This window comes from Curcuma longa, chromosome 1, assembly GCF_044706935.1.
Source record: "Curcuma longa cultivar G26 ecotype Majalengka, Jawa Barat chromosome 1, ITB_CL_G26_1.1, whole genome shotgun sequence".
Taxonomy (NCBI): Eukaryota; Viridiplantae; Streptophyta; class Magnoliopsida; order Zingiberales; family Zingiberaceae; genus Curcuma; species Curcuma longa.
The window spans coordinates 15975190-15981514 of NC_133861.1; the positions used below are offsets into that span (position 1 = coordinate 15975190).

Genomic DNA, 6325 nt, shown 5'->3' on the forward strand with positions numbered 1-6325 from the left:
TCACCCTTCCCGATCCCGCTTCCTGCTATCTCTCTCTCTCTCTCTCTCTCTCTCTCCAACAAAAGGAAGAGAACGTGTAATACTAATCAACAAGTCGATACTCAACTCGCAACACTATTTCACCTAAAGAGAAACTTGTAAAACTAAACGGGAGAAAGTCAATCAAATAAACACGACGTATCACGTACCTAATCCCTAATTCATTTTATATTCCGTAATAATTTATAATTTCATATTTGCTTGGGCAGAAATAAATAAAATAATTGATTTCCCCATTTTTTTGAAAAGTCACAATAAATTTTATAAACAAGTTCTGAAATATTTAAATTTTGAATATATATTCAAAAAATAATAATTCTGCGATATAAGTATTTCTAAAATATTTATACATATTAATTATTTTAAAACTAACTGTGATTCTTGAAAATCTGATATTCTTCGATGTAGTTTAAATTTAAACTATAAACTAATTTAATTTATTTTGCCTCATATTACTGGGGTACAATCATTAAACACATTGCATTGGGTTTTGCGTGCTAGCTGCTGTGTGCTGAGTTCAAAGCAAATAAAATACACGCAGTCGCTCGCGTTGTGCCATGGTCAATTGTCATGCAAACAGATGCAGTGTAAGTTTGGTGAAGCATGCACGCATTCATTTTGCTTTGAACCTCGCTAATCAATCTCTGTAGCCAGCCAACGAGAACGGCAATGCATGCTCTCAATGTGTCAAGAAGATGCAATTCCTTTATATTCACGAGTGGCGAGTTGGTGTGGCGAGTTTAATGCTCCCAACCGTTCACTATTTCCTCTGCTCTATAAATTGCATTACCTATATACATCTCTGCAATATTAATCCTCCCGTCGAGTGAGCTAGTGATTGATCGATGGCGAGGTGGTGGTGCATCCTTCTGATGGCGGTTGCTCTTGCTTCCGTTTATGGTGCTGAATCCAGGAGGGGTCCTGAGAAAACAAGCATCGACGCGGGCGGGAATCAGGCTGCCGGTCCGATGGCCGACGTCGGCGACAAGAAGAACTTCGTCGCCTTCGGGGGAGTCGGCGGTTGGGCCGGCGTCGGCGGCGTCGCTGGAATCGTGCCGTTCTACAAAGGAATTGCCGGAGGGGTCGGCGGCATTGGCCGCGTCGGTGGCGGGGCCGGGCTCGGCGGTTTAGGCGGGGTTGGAGGAGTGGGTGGCGCTGCTGGTGGTGGACTCGGCGGCGTCGGAGGTGGTGCAGGTGGGCTTGGAGGGGGTGTCGGCGGTGTTGGAAGTGGTGCAGGTGGACTTGGACGGGGTGTTGGCGGCGTTGGCGGTGGCGGCACTGGAGGCGGCGCGGGCGGTTACGCTCTTCCTTGAACGGATTAGAAACGATGAAGTGGTAGCGTACGTAGTTTAATTAGTTTTTTTTAATGCTTTAGTTATGGGGAAGCAGTGTCGAAGAGTACTGGAGGAGTGTGTTTCTGTTATGTTCCAAAGCTAATAATATTCTACCTTTTCTATTTAGCTCTTCTACACTTTTACCTCGTCGTCCTACTCAATTCAGTTATATTCCAAAAATTATTTCTATATAGCTGAACCACTCAAAGTGATCTCTAGATATACATAATCAGGCGGATCCACTTTTTTACACAAGAATAGATATACATAATCAATTTGATAGAACTATTATATTAAATAAAAAATGATTCCGGAGGGGTTGATTCTTTTTGTATTTATGTTTTTATATTTAAGTTTGATATTATAATTTTTAGCCCTTGAAACATAATTCAGTTGATTATGATGAAACAGAATTATTAAAATTGATAAGGATCGAATCTTCGTTGAGGAAATGATCTCCTCTGTCATGACCAACTACAGCTTCTTAATTTGCCTCCTTATAGATGATTATGAGACTGACTATATGAGATCATTAGGATGACAGATTTCGTATTTACTTACATTGTAATTTTTCTTCTTTTCATATTGTTACAAGGCTGATGAATATAAATATTTAAAATAGAATTTATTAAATTAATTAATTTAATTTCAATTAATTTTTATGATATATTTTAATTAATTTATTTTTTAAAATAGAAAATAATCAAAGAAATAATTTGTGTTAAATTATAGATAATCTTAAATTATCAAGATAATTATATTATTGATTTATAATTTATTTATTGATGTAACGATGATATTATATCATTATCATAATTTGAATTAAATAAAATTATTATTAATAATTTTAAATAAATAATTAAAATTTTCAATGATAATTTCCTCACATATATTACCTTAACTTTAATAACTATAAATTACTTTTCTATGAACTCATGGAACTACAAAGTATCTAATTCCAAGATAAATGTTTTTTTTAAACTGCATTAATTGCCCTATTTATTTGGAGAAAGTCAGAAAACCTTCCATTTTTCTCCAAATAAATTAACACTTAAAAAATATATAACGCTAGTTGTGAAAACATGTCTCTGTAAGCAGATTGGCACAAAAGAGAAAACCGTTTCTAAGGTAGCTTTAATCGTAAAATTATAGATTCCCCTTTTATAGAGTTTTTTGACTTCACACAAACCCACAAATTCTGCGGATTGGGATACAGTTATAAATTTCACGTCCTTGAAGGACTTATATTTTATGGTTTATAAATTAATGGGTCTATTGCGGTAATTTACAGGTACTCGTCCTGAGACCATCAACCGCTCGCTCGATATGATTAGTCATTCCTTCTCCTTCGTCCACTCGTTCTGCGATCTATGGCTCTGCAAACCGTAAACCCGCCATTGCGTTGGAGGCCAGAACCCTCGTTCCCGATCAATGACCGGACGATCCTGGACCTTATTCCGAGAAGATGGGCCCTCCCTCAAGCAACCGTCGCCGTAGGCGCTTGCGCCTCCCGTCAGATCGCCACCGGAAATGGTGGATTTTCGGATCCGCTTGTAGGTAGCGAGACAGCTTTGAGGAAAGTGGTGCCGAAGAGTGTCGATCTCGCGACGTTGGGCAATCTTTGCGTGGACATCGTGCTCGGTGTCCCGAGCTTACCGCTTGCCCCCAAGAACGAGCGGCGGGCATACATGGAACGGCTCTCGGCTTCGCCTCCTGATAAGGTTGGTAGGAATCGGCTGCTTTTTTTTTTCTCTTGTAATCGTTTCCTTTCCATTTGCTACTTTTTGTCAATGTTTCTTTTTTTTCCGGATTTATTATTATTTTTTTAAAATAACAAAAAAAGGGCCTTTTCTGACATTACATTTTAAGAGATTGCTCTTTATGATATACATGAAGAATCTAAATTGACTGCTACTGTTAATTATTAGATTATGGTACTAAGGGATTTTTGTGAAGTTTTTATTATTACTTAACTGTTCGTGTTTTTTCAAAATGTTTGTCAAGTACAGAAATTTAATTTGATGATATATAAACTTCACTGTGATTTTAAACTGTCATGATGCTTTCTTACTAAACAAGTTCAAGGCTGGACACTTGTAATCATTCTCATTTTGCTCAATCTCCCAGTGCTAAATAACGTTAAACAACTCAATAATCCAATAAATCGAAAAAATTCTTGTTTTCTATTTCCTGAGGATTGTTCTCTATAGGTAGAGAAGAAAGCTATCAACCTGTGTAAGAATAGTAGTGATATACACACGACTAGACGAGATTGGGCTGCATTATTTTTCAGTGTCGTCCTTTGGTAGCCGTTGTGATGTGTGATAGAAATACTGGAGAAACGAGCTTAATCTGAAGGCTTGGCTTATATATTGGAATCAGAACTCTTGTATATATATTTTTTTGAGACAGAATTTACCTTCAATGAATGAGTAGCACTATGTTGAACTTGATTTGCTACGTGGCTCTGCTATAAACTGTTTTTCCTGCTTTTGTCCAGAAATTTTGGGAAGCTGGTGGTAACTGCAACTTAGCCATTGCTGCATCACGGCTAGGACTACCCTTGGTCACGTTGGTGATGAGATTTATGGGAATTTTCTTCTTGAGGTGCTTGAAGATGAGAACATTAATTTTCTAGGAATGAGTAAAAATGTTGATCAAACTGCTAATGTTGCAGACTACAAACCCTTTTGTGCTGGGTCCTGGTTGATCCATTTCAAAAGCATGGTTTCTGCAAGTAGACTTTTGCATCATTTAATTAGTTTATTTTTATTGTTTCTCTATTATTGTAGAAAAATTGTTACTTGTACTTGAAAGTGTTAACACTAGTGGCTTCATAAAAAATATTTTAGCATAATTCCTAGCTGAATGCTTAATTCTTTCAATTACAGCTGTGCCGATTTCAGTAATGAGCCTGCATTCATTTGGATGATTCAGCTGGCAGAAGAAATTAAGATGGCTATTCAGCAATCTAAGATATTATTCTGCAATGGTTATGCATTTGATGAATTCTTCCCTGATTTAATCATCTCTGCACTTGATTGTGCTCTTAGTGGTGGAACATCAGTATTTTTAGATCCTGGCCCATGTGTTAAAACTTTATCAAATGGAACCCCTCAAGAACAGATGGCGCTTCAGCAATTTCTGAAGCAAAGTGATGTTCTTCTTTTTACTTCGGATGAGGTCCACTCTTCAACCATTTTATTAGTATTCTTAGCTGTCTTATACGCTATCAAACTTGCATTATCTTTAAAAAACAAAGCACAGGCATTCAACAAAAAAATCAGCATATGCCATCTTATATATTGCTTGAGTTTTTTTTAAATATGTTTTATGATAATTATATTTAGTGCCCTTTACAAAAGGTTCTAAGTACTGTGTATTTTATTTATACTGAGTTACAACATTCAGTTTTCACAATGGAAGTTATAAAAGATGTAAGGACTAGGCAGTAAGAGTTTGTTTGTTCATAAATCTCTAATGGGTACTTACAGATCCTCTTCTTAGTTTATTCCTATGTCTTCTTTGAGATTTCTGAGTTTCTTGGAGACTTTGCAGGATTGGTTGAATAATTGGTTCATAATCTTTGCTTGCCTCCCTTATTCTGTTCAATGTTTCTAAATGTGTTTATCTATGTTTTTTTTTTCAATTTAAGTAAATTAATTCATATTATTTTCCACTATAGGTGGTTGCTTAGAACAAAAATTTCAATTGTTAGTGTACAAGTCTTATCATCAGCATGAATGCAAGTCTATCTTGATTATAACACCTTAGCCAAAAAAAAGAGAGTAGCTCTTGATTAAAACATTTGTCCATTCTTATTTCTATTTAAATTTGGGTAAGTATTTCAACAAACTAAAAGGTAATTGCTGTTTCATCTGAGGTCCCCTTCTTTTCTTCAAGTAGTCCCATGCTCTTCTCTCTCCCTTAGTACAAGTAGCAACTGACCAAAAACATTCATTGGTTGAAGTGTATAATATTTCACGTTTTAGTCACATGTTCAGTTCACTTAATGGGAATTTCTAAGAGGATTACTTTTTATGCATTCAACTAAATGTCTAAACCATCCAACGTTTGAGTGAATATTGAGTGAATATTTCATGTCCTACATGTTAGGAGTAGCAATCCCACTCATACTGGTTGTAATTGTTCAGGTTGAGACATTGACGGGGATCCACAACCCTATTGAGGCAGGCAAGGCATTGATCAGAGAAGGTGTACGAACAAAATGAGTCATTATTAAGATGGGTGCCAAAGGATCCATTTTGATCGACCACTCCTCTGTATTATGTGCACCCTCATTCAAGGTAACCTGCTGTATCTTCCCTCTACCATCCGTGTTTGATTCACTCTACTAAATTTCCTTAACACTACTTTTATGAAACTCATTTAATTATACTGCTACTACATGCCCATTGGAACCTCAATTCTCAACAGATAAATGTCGTTGATACTGTGGGGTGTGGCAATAGTTACTCTGCTGCCATAGCTTTTGGGTTTCTTCATGACATACCTGTGATTAATACATTAACACTAGCAAATGCAGTAGGTGCTGCAACTGCAACTGGTTGTGGAGCTGGTAGAAATGTTGCTCAGTTGAGCAAGGTATTAGAATTACTCAACCAGTCAATTCTCGACGAGGATGATAAATTTTGGAATAAGCTAATTGGTGGGAATTCTTTGAATGATGAAGTGTTGCTTCTATCAAAAGTCTCAATAAATGGGCACAACCATGGCTTTAATCGCATTCCTATTTCGACTGTAGTATCAAAACTTCTAACAATATTTGAAGCAGCATATGAAAGAGGCACGGTATCATCTTGATTAGGAATCTGTATTTTAGCCTGCTGTTGTTTATATTTCTTATTATACATTCATTTATACATGTTTGTGCCCTAAACCCAAATGGTTGCTCCATTGAATTTTGATAATAAACCCTCTCCCGTAAGAAA

The 6325-nt window shown here is 36.6% G+C and overlaps 1 pseudogene; it reads left to right on the top strand.

Moving 5' to 3' along the window:
* The first annotated feature begins 2727 nt into the window (after positions 1-2727).
* Positions 2728-6325, top strand: LOC141828467 (uncharacterized; annotated as a pseudogene).